This window comes from Miniopterus natalensis, chromosome 15 (assembly GCF_054644295.1).
Source record: "Miniopterus natalensis isolate mMinNat1 chromosome 15, mMinNat1.hap1, whole genome shotgun sequence".
Classification (NCBI taxonomy): Eukaryota; Metazoa; Chordata; class Mammalia; order Chiroptera; family Miniopteridae; genus Miniopterus; species Miniopterus natalensis.
Window position 1 is genome coordinate 18,533,806 of NC_142095.1, and position 20,312 is coordinate 18,554,117.

General features: G+C 36.9%; 1 protein-coding gene across 1 annotated transcript in view; it reads right to left on the reverse strand.

Annotated features, from left to right (window-relative positions):
* KCNH8 (potassium voltage-gated channel subfamily H member 8) overlaps positions 1-20,312 on the reverse strand; it is a 234,917-nt gene that overhangs the window by 59,028 nt on the left and 155,577 nt on the right. The gene's annotated exons all lie outside the window — the stretch shown is intronic.

Below are 20,312 nucleotides of genomic sequence, written 5' to 3' on the forward strand. Positions count from 1 at the left end.
CACATATAAGTTGAGATCATACGGTATTTGTCTTTCTGACTTGCTTATTTCACTTAGCATAATGATTTCCAGGTCCATCTATGCTGTCACAAAAGGTAAGATTTTCTTCTTTCTTTTTATGGCTGAGTAGTATTCCATGGTGTAAATGTGCCACAACTTTGTTATTCACTCGTCTACTGATGGCCACGTGGGCTGTTTCCAGATCTTGGCTACTGTAAATAATGTTGCAATGAACATAGGGGTGCATACATTCTTTGGAATTAGTGTTTCGGGTTTCTTTGGATAAATGACTGCTGCGTCAAATACATATTTTTAAACCCTACATGATGATAAATAGCAACGATCACAAGAATCTAGACTTCAGACAGGCGAGATGGGTTTATTTCTATCCTATACAACATTTCCCTGTTCACTCGGGCTGATATCTAGTTGTCTTCCAAGTCTTAGCTCATGTTACCTTCCTAACGAAGCCTTTTCTGCAATCTCATTCTACTATTTGGGGATAGAGAGGAAAACTGCACAAATAAGAGGTACCTACAATAGTACTGGGCGCCCCTCCCTACAACTGTTTCATACTGGTGTATATATGTGTCAAAACTTATCACATTGAGCGATTTAAATATGTGCAGTTTATTACATGTCAATTATACTGTCACATATCTGTAAAAAAGCAACATTAAATAAAGATGGGAAATATTAAGTATAATAATAATAGAATGGAAAAACAACACAAAGATCACTTTAGATCCTTTATTAGAGCTATTTGTCTTTTAAGATATTATATTTGAAAGTACTCTCACTCTTCCCCTCTCTGTATGTGTGTGTGACAAAACACTGACAGTTCAGTTCAACCTACAGGGTTCATCGGACTTTTATTAAGGGATGTTATTCACTGACCGCTACTTTCTTATAAACACTTCATTTGATGGCTGCCCAAGAAGGGATGAAAAGTCATTATACTCTTTAAGTAGTAATAATCCTGTCATTATCAACGAAAGGTAGAAATTATGGAACTGTACTAGGTAATTTAAATGAAAATCTGAAACACTGGAAATTCCTTGAGACCAAGGAGAAATGCTTAGTAGCAAGTACTGTGCCTATTTATCCCGTGTTCCTAGAGAAGTGTTTCTCAGCCTTGATCTTGCCTCAGAAACATCCAGTGGGCTTGCTGAACAGAGCTAGCTGGCCAGGTCCTCTCCCTGGAGTTTCTGGACAGCACACAGGGAGGCTGGAGAGATGCGCTGAGAACTTGCCCTTGGAAGAGGTTCCCACATGATGCTGATGTTGCGGATTTAAGGGACCGTGCCTTGAAAACCACTCCTCCAGAATAATGGTGCTCAACATTGGCTGCAGCTAGAAAAGCTTTTAAAAAATACACTGCCCAGGTGTCACCTCCAATGAACTGAATCAGAATTTCGGGTGCCACACCCAGGTATGGGTGTTTCTTTTTAAAGTTCCCCAGTAGACTCTAACATGAAGATAGAATTTAGAACCACTATTCCAGAGCCCAGCAAAGCACCGGACAACAAAATAATTTAATAAATGTTATTTTAAAAAGTGAGCAAATTAATGAATGGATCAATGGTTCTTACCCTCTGATAGTATGAGACAATAGAACATTGATGCAATACAGCAACATACACACATTTGTAAATTTGTACTAGATTTAGTCACAAAGTATAATGACTGTATTTTTGGATGATAGAGAAAAATGATAAAATGTTACATTATACGTTATAAAAGATGATGCCATTAGCAGCCTGTGACCGCTTACGTCATCGGTAATGGTTTTGTAAAGGAGTAACTCTAGATTTGAACACAGATTTAAATGTGCACTCTTCCATTTATAGGATGCAGGAATGACTAACTTCTTCTGGCTTCACTTTTCTCATGTGTGAAAACAGAGTTACTATTTAACTTGTAGGGTTGCAGTGGGATTAAATGAGTTGCCACATGAAGAAAATGCCAACCACTGTTGCTGGCAGAGGTTTAGTGCACAATACCTCTTTTCTCCCCCTTTCTTCTGTTACTTACATTGGAGCAGAGAAATCACAAAATTCAGAAAGAATTTTGAGAGAATTTTGAAAGAATTTTGAGAATTATTAAGAGAAAATATGAGACCAGCAGTGAATTATAATGGAAAAAGAAGGTTGTGACTAAATGTATTAGGTAGAACGTAGGGGTGTCATGGGTACAAATTAGCATTTCTAGCTAATAGAAATGAGAGGAAGAAAATCCAGGTGACAGTAGTTCTTAAAATTTGGGGAGTTTTGCACCCATTTGTGAATCTGAGGAAAACATGGTCTTGTTCTTAGAACAAAGTACATGAGGGGACATACGCGTGATTCTGTATCCATTTCAAGGCCTTCTGTAGTCCTTTCATAAATGTCAGGTCCAGAGACGCAGAGTAGGAGGCTCTGCTCTAGAATTTTAAGTGAGGGGATGGAGGAAGTGATAAAGTGTGATTTGGTAACTTGGTTTAATCTTCTATGGAAGAAGATTTAGGAATAAAGATAACTTATCCAAGATTAAAGAGATCTCACAAAAGCAAATCAACTGTGCGTGTTAAAAGTATTACTGGTGTGTATATATATCTACTGTAGGAAGAAAGTGAAGACACAGGGACAGTCAAGAAGCAGAGGGGACAGCTGAACATAGCTTTATACTCAGGATGGAGATTTCTGCAGAGCCGTGCGCTTATATGCATTTGAACTAAGTGTTGTCAGGTATGGACAACTGAGGGATGCAAATGGTTGTGTGTTGGCTATTTTTCACTGTCTTCTAAGCTGTGCTCTGAAAGGGTGTCATATTTCTGCTTGACAAAGAAGTAATTAGAGGGGCTTATCCCTTTGTCCCATATTGGTCATTCCTGCTAATTAGTGGGAAGTCTGAGCAGCTGAAAAATGTTATTTTGCCCAGAGAGTAAATATTGCATGACCTAATTTTTGTTTTAGTTGCTGCGTAGAGGGGAACAAAACCCTGCGATAAAGCCACTGCTTCCTCTCAGCTGAGTCAGCTATACTTTTAGAGCCGGAATTGACACCTGGGCCCATCGATTGATATTTGAATTGAAGCAGTCTTACTTCTGGAGCCCAAACTTCTCTGATTTAAAAAATAAAAGCAAACAAACCCAACCAGTACATTTGGTTAAACTCCTCAGTAGGAACAAAAATGAAACATTTAAGAATTTTTCAAACCAAATCAGTCTTTATATCATTTGGTTTCCTTAATAAAATGGGATAATAGTTTGTGTTAGGACAGGCAGATAATATTCTCACTCAACCCCTGTTCATTTACACATGTGTGAAACTGAGAAGTGATTCAGGGAGCAAAACACAAACAGCAGACCTACTTTTGTTGATATCTCTTTTCTGTCTAGCCAACTGTTCTATTTTCAGAAACATCTTTTTTTAAAGAAAGGTTGCTACTAAACTGTGTTATAACTGATGGAGCAGAGGCAATAACGATGATTTAAAAAAATCTGTTAACATGGAAAGGCGTTAACACCCCCAAATCCGGGGATTGGCTCCGTGGGCTAAATAAAACTTTTTCACAGAACAGCTCCTCTGAAATGAGAACACATGTTCCACTGTCACAAGACAACATGTCACTGTACTGTACAAAAGAAGCAATTTAACCAGTTTGGAAGCCAATCTTTTTTTATGCTGGAGAAACTCGTCTCTAAATGAAGGGATGTCCTAGAACACAGTCTGTCTGCTTCTGCTCCCTCAAAAGAACATTTTGAAAGAAAAAGCACACACAATAAAGTAGAATTTAAATATACTGAATATACTGCCATCTGAAAAAAATAAAACATAAAATAATCCTGTCATGACTAAAATAGATTAGGTGAATAAAATAGAGTAGATCTGTGAAATAAATATAAATTTCAAAGATACAATGCCTCTTAATGATCATGCCCAGAAGAGCCTATAATTTGACATGATAATTCAATCCACTGCGTGCTTATCTTGGGCTACGTATTTTGCTTAATTACATACTTTTAGCTCTCAAAGGGAGTTCCTTATTTTACTTGTTAGGTTTCCTACAATAATGTACTCACTTTTACTGTGCATATGTGTGTATGCACAGTTTCTACAGGTGTGACCTGCTTTATACAATAGATATGTCCCTGAAAAGTTTAGTTTATAGTAGCAGTCAGTAAACTGACAGATACTTTATGTTTAATGAAAGAAACAGAAGCATGTTATTTAAGGAAAGCCCATGGTTGAATCTCTTTGGTGATATAAGATACTTCAGTAATATGAAAAGCCATCAAGTAAAATATGAGCTTCTTAAATCAGATTTATGTGTGTGTGTAAAGTTGTGTTTGTATGAATATAAAAAAAGAAAGGATTAGCACACACATAATTACATCTAAAATTCAAAATGGTGTTTTACTGAATTTGGTGTGAATGTACCAGGATGTAACAAGGTTTAGCTAGAAGCAAGAATGGAGCCCATTTTCAGGTTTTCTTACTATCAGATTGGCCTACAGTTAACATTTTACTGAGTTTTTCCTGTGTTCCAGACACTCTGCTAAGATGGTACATCTTCCATCTCATTTATGTGTACTAACCCTATGGAATAGGTACAATTGTCATATGTATTTTATTTCAGTAATTATGACAACAATTTAGAAACTATTATCCCCATTTTAAAGAAGGGAAAACTAAGGCTCTGAGAGATTAAATAACTTGTTCGAAGTGGCAGTGTCAGGATTTTAATCCAGATCTGTGTGCCGTTACAGCCCGAGTTTTTGACGACTATATCATAGTGCTTCACTGCTAGATTAATAGACCCCAGATTACCGGTGTTGTAGTATAACTGAATGCCCTTACAGGTGAGGTGCCGTTTATTACTATGGTATACATACTTGGTAAAGAAAAAAGTCATCTCAGTTAAGGCTCCCCAGAAGCAGGCCCTGAGACAAGTTTAAGTATAAGCAATTTGTCTAAGTAAATATCTTTAGGAGACAGTGGGGCAAGGACACAGGGCAGGGGAGCCGGCCAATGAAGTATGCGTCGCCAAGATCCCAGGATAGGCAATTAGAACTTGATCCCACTGGGAACCTCTGGGACCGCAGGGAACACACACACCCTGTTGGAGCAGAGGAATTTAAGCACCAACTGTCAGTCATCAATGACTGACTACTGCTTCTGAGAAACAGTGATTTCCCACCAGTGCCATGCCTGCTGGCAGAGGAGCCCTCCATAGCTCAGGACAGTGCCTCAGGCATAGCCACAGACCCTAAGGATGGGAATCAGACAGACTGAGGAACATGGTGGAATTCCAACATTCGCAGCAGCAGCCAAAACTTAGCCAATGCCAAGTATTTTGCTAGGCTTTCATATAACTTTCTTTTCATCCAATTCTCACAATAACTGGGATTTTTAATTTTGTTTTGTTTTAACTTACGGAGTCCCACAGAGAAGTTGAGCAATTTTCTCTCTTCTTTTAGAAACTATTAGAATCGAGAGGCAAATCATAACTCTAACTCAAACATTCATGATCTTTCTATTATACTACACTGCATATAAAGAGGTAGTCATTTATAATTATCATTTAAATTGTGCTTGTTGAAACCATTATTAAATAAGTTTGCTTTTCCAGCGATCACTTTTGCTTAGAGTGGGGAAATGTGCCCCCAAAGCAAAATTGTATCAGAGAAAACTGAATAATTATCCAAACATAATCCACACTGTAGACATGGGATAACATCTTAGTTAGAATGTGAATATTACTTCAATGATAATTAAGAGGTTTCTAATGTAAATTCCAAGCATAGAAAAATTAACATTTGCTCCCTCTCCCCCCATAATTCTGAAGAACTACTAAGCTCGCGGACTTTATCCAGGTATGGCACGGAAAAGCACTGTGATTCTTGTGAGTCAGAGGCAGGGGCTGGCTGGCTAGGAGAGGCCTAGCAGTGGGGGACAATGATTGCTGTGGGTGGGGCACGCGTGACAACTTCTCTGGTCTCTTCAGCCTTCGAAGCGAGGGGCTGGAGTGTGGACTGCTCAGTTGCAGAAGTGACTGAGAGATATCAAGATAAATGTCAGAAGTCCGAGTGCATGCATGTGTTTATGTGTGTGTGTGGCAGGGGGTTGGTGATGGTGTGGCAATTAAGACCCAAAGCCTTTGTGGGGTATTGTGTTTACTGTTACACTGAAAAAGAGTTGTTAACCCTGGATATATAAGAAAATATATTTTTTCCCTTAACTCTGAAAATATCCAAGAAGAGCTTGAGATTTCATCTCTGTTGTTTCTTAAAGTATCTACACTCTACAGCGTAGATAAGTGACATACTTATCTCCATATTTTAAGGTTCCCCAAGTGCCTGCTGCTATAGTTTTTTGTTTTGTTTTGATTTTGGTTTAAACAAACTTTATCTTGAGGTAATTTTAGATTAATACAAAAGTTGCAAAGAGTACAGGGAATCCCTGTATGTCCTTCACTCAATTACCCCTAATGTTAATATCTTAACATTTGTCAAAACTATGAAATTAACATTGGTACATTACTATTAACTAAACTATGAATTTTCTATATTTTAACTTAAGAAACAGAGTTAAGGAGAAGGTTAGATTCCAAAACTTACTCGCAACCTTCTACCCCGCCCCCATGTTACAGGACGTGACCAAGGATAAGACCAGAAGGGCACGAGGCTGTAGTGGTGTTTAATACTGATTTGTTGATTCCACTAAGGAAGAGGCATCAGTAAATTTGAGGTCTCACTTTGAAGAGAAACTTCATTACCTAGAGTTCCCACTAGTCTCATAACTAGGGGTGTCTTACTTTTCTGAAATGGTATAACCTATTTTTGAGGTAAAACTCTGAAGCAAAAAAAAATTAATCATAAAATAGTAGAGACTGGACTTTGAGTAGGAAATGGGGGTCCCGATGCTAGTCTTGCCCCACAAGTAAATCGATGCAGGTCCTTTATACATCAAGTAGCCTTTTTGGCTGTCCATTTTCCAAATTTGAATATGACGTGATTGGACTGAGTAATCTCTCAGTTCTTTCTCAGACCTAAGGTTTTATGAAATAAGATTCTGTTATGTTTCTTCACAAACGGTTGAATTTTTAAAGTAAAATGTTTGTGTAATAACCCATGATTCTGTGGATTCATCTTTTATTTGTTTTTAATTATTTGAGTGATGATCCATCAGTAAATATTGATGGGTTAAGGATGAAGGTTTTCACATTTGGACACATGTATCACTTCTGCTCTATTTCCACTGCTGAACAGTTTTTCAGAGCAAGAAATGCTATTTGCTATTAGTTCTGTCAAGAAAAAAAAAAAGTACCACTTGTGCTGAAACCAGTCCAGAGTTTGCCAGTTCTCTAAAGTCTACTTAAATTTGTATAACAGAAACTTCCTGAATATTGATTACAAGATATAGCATTTCACTTCAGCAGTGATTAATTGCAAACTGCCAAAACAGGCCATCATCATATGTACCAAAAAAGCAAAACAAATATACACTAGAAAGAATGAGAAATGTGAAACCACCCAAAACCACAGTTGAGCAGCTACTGTAGAATTTTCTGATTGAGCTTAATAAAAGACAGAACAGGCCATCTGTTTCCAGCCAAGGAGGGAACTTCCAAATGCCTCTCAAATCTTAGCTAAAAATAGAGAAAATTCTAACAACGATTAGGCTCATGGCAATGTTAGCAGAACATAAACTCTGAACTATTAGCATTTCACCTTCCTATATAAACGCTCATACAATTCACAGTGCTTTCAGATCTGTGCCTCAATGTGGGCAATTTTTCCTGAATAATTGCTCTGGTGTCTCTAATGGCGTAATGAGTTTGTGGGACACACATTCATGTATGACCTCAGAGTATCACTTACAAAGACAACTTGTCACTGAGTAAGAAATTCTAACCCAAAATACTCATCTCTTGTATCTACATCAGGACAAAAACCTGCTCCAGGAAGATAACTTGGGATAAAAGTAACTGATTCCAGCCAAATCACTTTATTTTATTGGTATGCTAAAGTTTATTTTCACTGTTTGCACCCAATATCCTTTCTGTCCCCTTTTTTCCTCTCAAAGTCTGGAAGTTGTTGCAAATCTAGGTAAGAAAAATGAACTGACAGGTCCCAGGTTTGCAAACCATTTCTCAGCTGCCTTAGTAGTTGCCTGGAAGTCATTTAAGTGAGGACAGGGCTTTGACAGCCACTCAAAGGAAATCTCAAGTTTCTCTGGTTTACAGAACTTCAAATTAAAGTTCCAATTACATTTCTTCCAAATGTGTTAAAGGAGGTACATTTTCTGACATCTCACTTATAAAAGTAACTCTAAAATAAATTAGACCACGTAATACGCTGGAATGTTGTAGTCAAATACTCCATTAGAGTTCTCTGGAATTTACTGGGTATGGATGCTGTTGTAAAGGCATTTTCTTCAAATTTCTAGGAAATGCCCATCTCAAAGTGAAACACCAACGTTGAGGTGTCAGCCTTTGTTCCCTTTTAGAAGAGCTGATTCTGACTCATATGTCTAGCTATGCATTTAAAACATTTAACTAACTTTGTTTGATGACTTGATGGGGTGTGAAATACACGAACATTTAAAATGAGTTTTTAGCCAGAGGGTGGCTGAGTGATTGGACTTGAAGGAAGCATAGGGCAATGGGGTTTGCCAGAGAGACCTAGATTTTTAAAAATGAGAAGTAGGTGGAGTGCAGAGTAACAACAAATAGAGAAACAAGAAACTCAGAAAGAATGCACAAGAGAAACATGTCAAATCAGGTAGGGCAGTGCATTAAACCTGGATAAACCCAGAAGGCAAGCAATGTAGCACGTGAAAGTGCTACTTAACAGCTGTGTAATGTTGGGTAAGTTACCTCTCCTGGAGACAGTGCCTTCCTCTCTCCTCCTTTCTAACGGGGAGAGCGTGACAGTAACTCACCTCAAAGGCTGTTGTGAGGTTGAGTGACACAATTCCCATAAAGCGCTTAGCAGAATGCAGGATTAAACAGAGCAAGCACCGGAGGCAAAGCTATTATTATTGTCTCTGCTGTAGTTGGGAAAGAATGAAGGTTTTCTGTTTTAAAGGCAACAATGCAGATTTTTAAAATCCTTCATTACTGAAAATTTATATGAAATTGAACCCAACATCTCATTTCCATTAGGAGAAAACAATGGGCAGCTTAGAAATAAGGTACCCAAGCGCATCATTCCTGGCATTCAAGGATCTTACATCATTCCTACTTACACGTTTATGAGGTATTGAAGACATGAAATGGGTAGGGCATAAGCTCAGAATAGTTTCTGTCATCAGTTTGCTCTGCCATTACTTGACTCATTATGGTAAAAATAGTATTCAGTAACATTCTTGTGCGTCTGTGGTTAGAGACCATACATTGACCCACCCAATGTGCTGAATACTTTATATATAATTTAATTGAATCCTATGTTGTACAATTTCTTATAACTCTAAGTGCTAAGTGTTATAACCTGAAATGTTGATATTAAAATATTAGTACTCAGGTTCAAGCAAAACAGGACCAAGAGCAGACATCTGTTAAGGAGGGCCAGCTTTTGGACCTGGGTTTGTCTGAGTTCTAAGTCTTTCCACTTTTTAGTATGCAGTGCTAACCCATCCTTGTCAGTCAAGGTTTGGGTATCACTGGACTCCTTATTGACTCCACCTCTTTTATAGAAATGGCTGCCCAGTCGATTTTTCTCTGTAATCACTCTTCCCTTCCACCTGGAAATAGAAATTTCCCATATTGCCTTCTGCTCACAGTCACTATCCTCTAGGACACATTGTCTGGAGACCTGGTGTTCTTTTTATTTTGAGCATGAAAACTTCTGTGATGTTTTTCAACCCCCCCCCCGCCCCCAAAGTCCTGGCTATTATTGCAAAGATATTTGGTAGAAATCGATATGTTAGTGGTCTGTACATGCAAAGGGTTGGGTAATAGATGAGCGTTTTGGAACCACAGACTGAACTCTGAAGTTTCCCAACACTTCATTTCCTAAGAATACGACTCTTTGGTAACCCTCTTGTGGACTTTGCAAAAGACTTTATATAGGTCAGGCCAATGGTGTGGAGAAATTAAAGACCACACAGCTTTTGTTTTTCTGACAAGAACCCACTTTCCTATGTAATTTCTTGGACCCTAAAAATATTGACAAACTAAGCACTCTGAATCATGCTTTAACCATTCGATTCATTGACATTTGACTTTCAGTTTCACCCAAACACCAACTCTGGCTGACAAATCCATGCCCTTTTTATGGATTTGAACCAATGGAAATAGGGCAAAAATGGTTAGTCTCCAAGCCACAAAAGCTGGTTTAACTCACATTGCAATCAACATACAGTATAGAGTTTATTTACACATTTGTCTAAGTCTTGCCCTAACAATTTGGGAAAAAAGTGTTTTTGTGCTTTTATCAGACGGTTTCACCTAAAAATCCTTTAGTCTAGTTTCTGGGTAACATATTTCAAATTCCGTGGGGCCGCTCTGGTAGGTGTCATTCAGGGAGAAAGCTGCACATATGTGGGCAGGTAGCCGAGATGTCAACATGCACACAATAATGGGAAGTCCAGGAACAGCAGAACATCTTGGGGAAAAATAGATGGGAACAGGAATAGCATGACCAGGCAGTGGTAGGGCCTCCAAGGCCCTGGTGAGCTCAGGTCTTGGTGGAGGACCCAGTTCCAACTGCTGAGGGTCCAGGAACACATGATTTACCCACTGTCATGGGACTTGCTCTCTTTCTAAGTTGGGTTTAAGCTGCTACATCAAAGACTGATATTTGATACGATAGCTAACTTCTTAGCAAGAACCTTTGAATAAATTAACAAGAAAAATTATCAAATCATTTTCCTCCTGTGTGTGTGTATGCATGTTGTGTGTGTGTGTGTATTTGTATAACAGGAAAACCACAAATAAAATGGGGATGGATTTAGAATCACTCTTCTTAGAATCAGGGGAGTTCTTTCAACTTTATTATGAGAATATTCAACGCACATCTGAAAATTTTAGAAATAATTTTTAAAGAAAGAAGAAAGCAAAAGGTACTAAGGCTTGAGAAACCTCTTGATAGTCTCCTTAGGGTCATTCAGTCAGACTATGAAACCCAATAAATGCAGAAGCACGAAAGATACTTTTCGATCTTCAGAGAGTTTCACGATGATTTCAGGTTGCTGGCATTCAACCCTTATTCTGGTATCTAGATAATTTTTAATCACTATAAATCATCACCATCACTATGATGCAAGACATCAACATTTTTAACAATGTTTCAGAATATGGCAAAATTATCTCACCTGCAGTGATTTTATTTAGAGTATTTTTATCTCCTTTCACTTTCCAGTGTCTTTGCTCAGTTTTCCATTTCCATTGCTTAAACTGAGCAGTCTCAGCCCTCTGCTCCTTTATCCCCCCTCGGGGCCTTACCACACTGCGCTCTCACTTGATTAGCTGCCTGTAGCTCCTACGAGACTGGCTGCTTTGTGAGAGGAGGGATTATGGGCTCTTTATACACTCGATTCCCAAGACTAGCTCAGGGTGTGCCCGTTACACACTCAATACATATTTGCTACGTGATAAAGCATGTCTTTCTAAGTAGATGCTCTTGCCGTGTATATAAGCAGGCTTTGGGTTTGCAGAATGCCTTAAACTGCAGCCCCATCACTACTTAAAAATTTGACTTCGGGTAAGTGAGCCCTCTAAGTTCCAACTTTTTCAACCGAAAAATAGAACTAAAAATACCTCTGTTGGTTGAGAGGACTGAAAAAGATACTCGTGTAAAACATCTGTCATGGTGACTAGGGTGTGATTACTGCTTGAAATGATAGCTTCTTTTTCACCTTTTCTGTAATCTTCTATCACTTTTCACAAATAACTGTATTATTCAAAAAAAAAATTAGCTTTCTAAGTTAGAAGATGAGTTGACATTTCCATCAGATATCTATATAACTAAAAATGCATATATGTCAGTGGGGAGGTTTGGGTGTTGGAATAAAGGGATCCATAAATGTAGACAGAGGGTGAAATATATTGAATTTCTCAAAGGTATCATTATCACTTAGCAAAACCATATGTCTCCTGAATGATCCCATGGAGGTGTCTAGAAATTTGAAGGAGGACATTTGACTCACTGCTGTGATTACAACACCATTTGACCCCCCGCCTCCATCTAAGTACCGTCATTTGTTTTATCTCACGCTCTTTGCTTCTTGTTGTTAAGGCAATAAACACACATTTTAATTATTTTGCCCAATTAATAAACGTGATTAGTAGAAAAGAGACAAGTAGAGGTGACAATGTTTAAAACAGAGCATATTAAAATTGGTTAGTTCCCAAAACAAAACAACCTGATTGAAAATAAACATTCTTTAGAAACACTGTAAACAGGAAACAATGGGGGAAAATCAGACACAGAAATAATCAATAAAAAATAAAATGCATAATATCTAAAATTACGCAAAGTAAAATTTGTTACTAACCACAAAGTGATGGAAGAATAGATCTTGAAAAATTAGTTCTTGTAACATTGAATTGAGAACATTTGGACTTGGTAGAAATGTTGTCATAAAAGAAAACATCCTTTCAGATGTGGGATTAAAGAAAGGATTGATGAATTAAATCTCAGGTGTAACACTTATGTAGAAAAGAACTTGTCTTGATAAAAAAAATCTAATATCTAAAATGAAAATGCAAAAGAATTGTTTAAACCTGTTCTATAGGTATTTGATCCAAAAATTAGATTAACATAATGAAATTCTAGCTAGCACCCTCTAGATGAGAGCTCAGAAATGTTGCTGTCAATCCAATGAGAATGTCCAAATTACTAAATTATTAAACTTACAATGGAAATGTCTTTAGGGGTCAAGAGGTTCAAAATGGCAGGATCAAAACATCTTCTACTCATCGAAACCAATTCAATATTTGGTCAAATAAAGATTTTTACTAGACTGATATTTCTGAACATAATTATTGACTTGTAGAAAAAAGAAAATTTTACTAAAATAATTCCATTAAGTTTGCCACCCAAAGATGGAATCCTTCCCCTCTAAAGAATAGACTTTGATTCACTAATTTGAAAGAATACCAAATTCTACTACCTCTCTCTCTCTACCCCCCCAACAGGTGCTTGCTTGCACACACACACACACACACACACACTCTCTCTCTCTCTCTCTCTCTCTCTCTCTCTCTCTCTCTCTCTCTCTCTTCTCTCTCTCTCTCTCAATATGGCCATAGCATTTGTAAATCATGACCACAACGACATGACTTGCTTACACCATTCACCAGGCATGTGGGTGACAGAGAAATCACAGTTACATATGCTCAGTTGTCAACAAAATAATATTGGATTATTCATTTAAAAATATCAAACTCTTCAGAATCCTATCACACCATGTTATTATTTTTTTGATTTATAAGAATATATTTGCATTGTAATGAACGTACATTTTTGTATGAAACATAAAACGCTGTTATGGAGACAGGAATCATGTATCCTCACTTATGACATACTCAGTGTAAGTCACATGCTGATCGACTCTCTTTGAAATCACTTTATAGGTTACTCCTGAGTGGGTCAAAAGAGTCCCTGCATGTTCCAAAAGATACCATTTGGCCACCGAATAGCTCTGAACCTGTTGACCTAAGCCAGTACATTTTTAAAGTGAATGGAATTAGCCAACACTAAAACATGATTTTATAGGCAGATGATAAAATTAGAAATACTGCCCTCCTTTTGTGCATCGCATTAAAAAAAGCCAACTTGACAGAATTCCATTTGAAGCTAGAAGGATTGCTAAAAATAAGCCCGTAATCCCTGACCGGCAGCAGCAGGTTTTCAGTAAAGACGGCAGGCAGCTTGGGCGCTGGCTTCCGCACTGTAAACGAGGTACATGTAGGCTCTTGGGGACGAAATCAGCTGCTGCAGTGATGATTTTAATAGTGACAACAATAACGGTAGCCAGGGCGACAGGAGCCGTGAAAGCAGCAGCTACTGACACGGACGGGGAGCATTCATACCATTTAATTCTCACAACAGCCCGACGAGGTGGCTGATCCTGCCTGTTTTGCAGAGAGGCAGCACCTTAGGTCAGTAACACACATACTGGGAAGCAGAGGACTTGGAAGTCTGAACCCAGAACTTGCGTTCTTTTTTTTGTTTTTAAATCTGTTTTTATTGATTTCAGAGAGAGGAAGGGAGAGGGAGAGAGAGGAACATCAATGATGAGAGCCTTTGATCGGCTGCCTCCTGCACGCCCCCGACTGGGGATCGAGCCCGCAACCCGGGCATGTGCCCTGACCGGGAATCGAACCCCGATCGCCTGGATCCTAGGTCCATGCTCAACCGCTGAGCCTCGCCTGGCTGGGCTAGAACTCACATTCTTAAAAACTGTCATATAACATTGCATCTCCTGAGACCAAATACAGGTTCACAGGGACCTTGTCAAGCTATAAAGGCTAATTTTCAATATCTTTGTAAGAGAAAATGGATATAGAATTCAAATGCTACATTGACTTTTATTTCTGTCTTTAATATTTCAATGGAATGAATTTTCTGGTATCCAATTCCTGCCAGTCTGTTTAATTTTGGTGTTGGGGGCAGGGGCATGGACAAATATACTAGGATATGAATCCACTGGTTTTAAAGAGACTTCATAAATCATTTCTATATTGAATGCACTTCTGGGCTCTCAGTTTCTGAGGAAATAAAATTAGGTTTTGTCTTTGTCTTTCCTGACTAGACTCAATGGCGAAAAAAACAAAATCAAAATGACTCTTATGTCTAAATAAAGGAGATTTTATCAGCAAGGAGATTTTGGCAGTAGCTTCAGTAGGATCTTAGACTCTGAAACACATTTTATTTCTTCTGTTTGTGGCTAGTTGGAGAAACCCTAAATACAAAGCAAACATCCACACATGACAAAAAAAGGAGAGAAGAGATGTGGAAATTTTCATGCCAGATGTCTAATTAATTTTGATTAAATGTTTAATTATCTTGTATTTCCTATTACATATCTATGAGTTACATTCATGTTTGTAAAAAAAATCTCAAATGAGGGAAGTATCCTAGTGGAAATTCTTTATAAATTTGATACCCCTTTAGAAAAATGGTCACGTAATCAGGATAACAAACAGAGGAAACCTTTTCATTAGTGCAAGTCTATGCTGTGGGAGACCAATTTCCTACAAATAGCATGTGTCCTCCTAGACTAAATAGTTTGGCAAATATCATGAAATAAAGTATTTCCTGTGTTTCTGCCCTTTGAGTTTGTAATAAAATTCCCTAAAATACTATATTAATCAGGTCATACCTCCTCTGGTCTCTGTTGTCTTGGGGATTATATCAGCACATCTCAACCAGGCTTTGAACCCACTATTTTGGTCTTATTTCTCTTTTTACTCTCTCTGTCTCTGGGATGGCAAACAGGTGACCTATGTATGGGTTTAGTCAGGTCCACGAATCTTTTGTTTGGTTCTTATACTATTCTTTTCAAGTTCTAAATTATTTGTCAATGTTTAAATATCAGAGATATTTACCAAAGAAATCTCAATTGGCCAAGAAGTCCCGGTTCCCAAATTCTCTAGAAGAATCAGGTGTGGTCGCGTTTCATCTGCGTGGGTGCTAGAGTTAGGTCATGGTTGGCTCCCGCAGGTGGGACCTGCTTTCTCCGCTTCTTTCAGAACTAACTTTCCTGGGCTTTTACTTTAGTACCTGTCCCGCCTCATCCGGGTATGCTGTCCTCTTTGTCCTCTGGCCTTTTTATTTTGGGACCCCAGCCGTTCAAGAATTTTCTACCCTAAACAAATTCTTCTCACCCACTCACTGTTCCTCAGGCACTTTGTGAAATCTACTTCCACGCATTTGTTCACACTGTGCCCCGCGCCTAAAGGTTCTCTGATGAATCTTTGTCCCAAATAGCACTCACATTTTTAAACCCAGAGATTCAGTTGGAATCACTTCTACTTTCCAATATTTTTCAAAACATAGGTTTTGTGTACTTTTGTGTCTACCTTGTGACTTTCTGACAACACTATACTTCTAGAAGGCAGGCTTTAATTTATATTCTTTCTATTGCTCATAGCATTGTTCTCTTCAGGGCCTCAAAAAGTATTTATTTTATAGTAAGTATTGGAAACTTTGTAGGGTTTAAATGCAATGATCTCAAAGACTCAGTTCTTTTCCTGTTCTATTTTTCTGTTCTCTTAGGAAAATAATCTCTAGTTCATTAAATTGTCACCTATTTTAAAAGAATTACTCTGATTAATATAGTAACTAGAAAGAAATAATTGTATATTAAGCACATTTAATGATGTCTTCTTAAGACAGCAGCATAATTTATTTTCCTGGTGACTGAACAATTCTGTTTGAAGAGTTGAAAATTTGAAGTCTTAAGTCTAAATGATTTCCCCCAGTAAAGGCATTCCAAGTGTGAATGAGGTTTTGAGTAATTAACCCAATTTCGATTGGCCTTTTATGGATCAAATTACAACCATTCTTATATTTCAAACAAAACATATAACAAAAATCACACAGGAATTTAGGTTATGTTTAGGGGAGGTCAGAAATCGGGACTGTGGTTCTGGCAAGATTATGAAGTTAGGTGATATACAAACCTTTCTGACATAAACACACAGGAATATGTAAAGATGAGAAGTGTCCAGGAAATAAACTTTCCAAACTTAGTTCCCTTTTTGTAAAATGGGGTTGAAAGTATCTGCCTCAATTTTGCAAGAAAGATCAGCTGAGAGAAGGCACACAAATATATTAAGCACCATGCATGTAGTTTGTGCTAAATAAATGTTAAGCTAAATATTTATTTGACATAGGTAAATTATTTTCAAAAATGTAAAGAACAATAAATTTACAAGTAATTCCACTACCCACTGAATTTATTTCCACTGTGTGTGTGTGTACTTCCGTTTTTGGCCCAAATGAGAATTGCATTATATATAGAAATCTGTATCCTCAATTCTTCACTTGAAATAACCTGAGCTTTCCCCTATGTCATTAAATATTCATTAAAATCACGATGCTTAATGAGCTGTTATTTCTTAAATTTGTGTTTTCTTGAGATTCTTTTATTTCTCTCCTTTTCTCTGTGTTCCATAGTTTGATTTAAAAGGTATGTGTGCTACTTTAAATTCTATTTGATGGTGACATTTAAATTTTCAAAAGCCCATTTAATTTATAGTTTTCTACTTATTAGTCAATATTGACAGTTTCCTCTCCCATTTTATTTTTTAATTTTTTAAACAAACTTGAAAAAAATCTTTGATGATAGAACTAAAAGAAATCCATGCAGATTTTTAAAACTTACGACGACTTTCTTACCCTTCTTTTTCTATGTAACTTTATTTTTATTGTTGGCACTATTACATATGTCCCCATTTCCCCCTCTTTGCTCACCTCCACCCAGCCCTCCCCGCCATGACCACACTGTAGTCTGTGTCCGTGGGTTACACATATATACCTCTTTTCTCTATATTTATCTCCAAGGCGGGGAATTTTGTACAGTTTAAAGACTCTGATATTCTTGGTTGAAACAAAAAAGCTACTGGGCCTGGCAGAACTACCATTCTCTTTCAAAGCAATGTCTGCAGTAAAGAAAAAAATTGATCCATTTTTTTCAGATACCTTCCCTCTCTGAACCAAAGCACACAGTATGTGTGGAATAAAGGGCTTCCATTAGTGTGGGTCTCTCAAAAAAACTCAAGTTATCTGTTGATTATATTTAAAAACCCAATTCTATTCGCCTGCCTTTTAGTGGAAATTGCTTTCATTTCTTGTAATAATAAATCAATGGTTGATCCTAATTTTCAGTGATGGTTGTGATAAAACATTGTCTTTATCCTGCCCTTCCTATGAATGTCAGTGGGCTGATGGGAGAGGCTGTATTAGGGTTGTTACTAAACAAACAAACAAACAAAAAACCACACACTCTTATTTGAGTCCAATATTCTTGAATTTAGTGAGAAAGGGAGATAGGTAAAGAAAGGTAACTAACTTAAAAATGCTGGCATTCTGATTGTTTTCCATGGAACTCACATTTTATTTTCTACTATTTCTTTAAAATGTTATCTTTACTCTTCAGCACTGGAAATTAAAAGATATTTTGTTTGGATTTCCAAAAAGAAATATATAAACTAAGAGTAATTAAGAAAAAGATATATCAGGCCAACCCTACTTCCTCTTTGAAACACAGACCAGAAGCCACAAGAAGCACTTTGCATATTTTTGGAAGTAGAACTATGTATTTTTTTCTTTAGAAATACCTTAGAGTAAAATAACTCTCTCCAGACATGACTATGTTCATATATACCTTAGAGTAAAATTAAAAGTCTTTGTTTCCCTCCTCTTCACTTAAAAATAAGAAATTGAATCAGAAATAAAATTTCGAACATTTTAATCACAAGTTACCTCCCATCTAGAGTGGTATCACTTTTTCTCAATTTAAGAAATCATTACATTCCTTAAAAGTTGCATGTAAAGTAAAATTATTTATTGAGCTTGTTTGCATCATATAATTGGAAGTGCATGGCTGTGGCTAAAATCCTCCAATGGTTAAGAATTTTAGGAAAAAGTGTATTAAACAAGAGGCATTTCATGGGATGTATATTATTGTACAGAAAACAATTACATCCTAATGGTACAAAACCTGGAAAGGACAGATTCAAACATGTTCTACTGCTGAGTTAGGGCAGCTCTGACCCAATTTTAACTTATGATGAAAAGCATGTCAACAGACTAAGGTATTATTTCTTCAGCATACCTATGTTTCAGGTGCAAAACAGTTTCCTTAAAGGAATTGTTAACTAAATCTTCTCCAAGTTGAAAACAATCTTAGCGATCACCTTAGCTCTAGGATGCCCTTCTTTGCTTTGTTTACAAGGAGCCCAGGAAAGAACATCATAGAACACACGCTATAAGTTTATGCAAACTATTTGTATGTGGGCATATGAATTTATCATCAGAGACCTACAATTCCCATTCATTTTCCAAATGGGCTATGACACAACAAGGACTGAGACTCAGTAAGAATCAAGCAAGTATATCATTTCAAAGCGATAATTGGGACAGATATGGTTTGATAAAATTTCCTAGGCCATACAGCTAATCGGTAGTAGTAGGACTGTGGTTAGAATAGAGGGTCCCAATGTTCAAGCCAAGAATTGTTCTATTATACCACGTTCTTTTATGAAATATATTTTTGAGAGCCATGATTTAAAGTTTGGTTTGACTCTCTGGAAGACCAAGCAACAAAAATAATGTCTGTTAGTGATCTATAAAATATATTTTCAGTAAAACCTCCTGGTGAAGTTAAGAGCAAATATTTAATAAAATAAATAATTTTCTCAAACCAGTAGCCAAAATGAGTACAGACTTAGGTAAGTCAGGGAGAAATTTATTAGTACCTTAGATTATATGATTGTCTTTCTAAAAAACTCAAAGAAATTAATTAAAATTTATTAGACATATATTTGAGATATCTATAAAATATTATTTTCAAGTCGCTAGAATTTCTTATACCAATTACTGGAACAAAGTTGGTGGAAAGTGGATACTAATCCCATAAGCATAAAAATATATAGTACTTAGAAATAAACTTAATAAGACATATGTGCAACCCATGGGAAGAAAACTACATAACTTATTTTAATTACATTTTTAAAAATTTAAATAAGTGGAGATCAAATATCATAACCTTGGATGGCAAAATATCTTTGTGTTATAAAAGCATTCATTTCCACAAATTAATTTATGAAATGAACTGCAATTAAAAAACCATTTAGATTTTTGGGGGGAGTGCAATTTTTTCTTATATTGATCTAAATGAGTAAATGGGCTAGAGTCGTCTTGCTCTACTTTCTGTATCAAAATTGAAACAGTACAATAATTAAAATTCTGCAGTATTGATATAAAATTAGATTATTGGTGAAGAAAAATGAAGCCTAGTAACAGCCATAAGTATGCATGATAATTAAGCATGATTAAAATGCCATATTTAATTAGTGGTAATAAATGGATTATATGATAAATGATACTGGAAAACTAGTAAGGCATTTAAAATATGAATGCATATATACATACATAAAGTTAGATACAAGCCTCCATTAGCTATCTCAGTAAACCTCTTCTTTTCAATGCTCACATTACCTTGTGGGCCACCCCAAAATGAGTGTTTCCTATGTGAGATATAATCAACTTTGAACTCATTTAAGAACAGAAGCATCTGGCACTACCTGAGCCAGAAACATATCAATGTCCCTACTCTTAACAACCAGGCAACTCAGGAAACGACTGTGAGAAG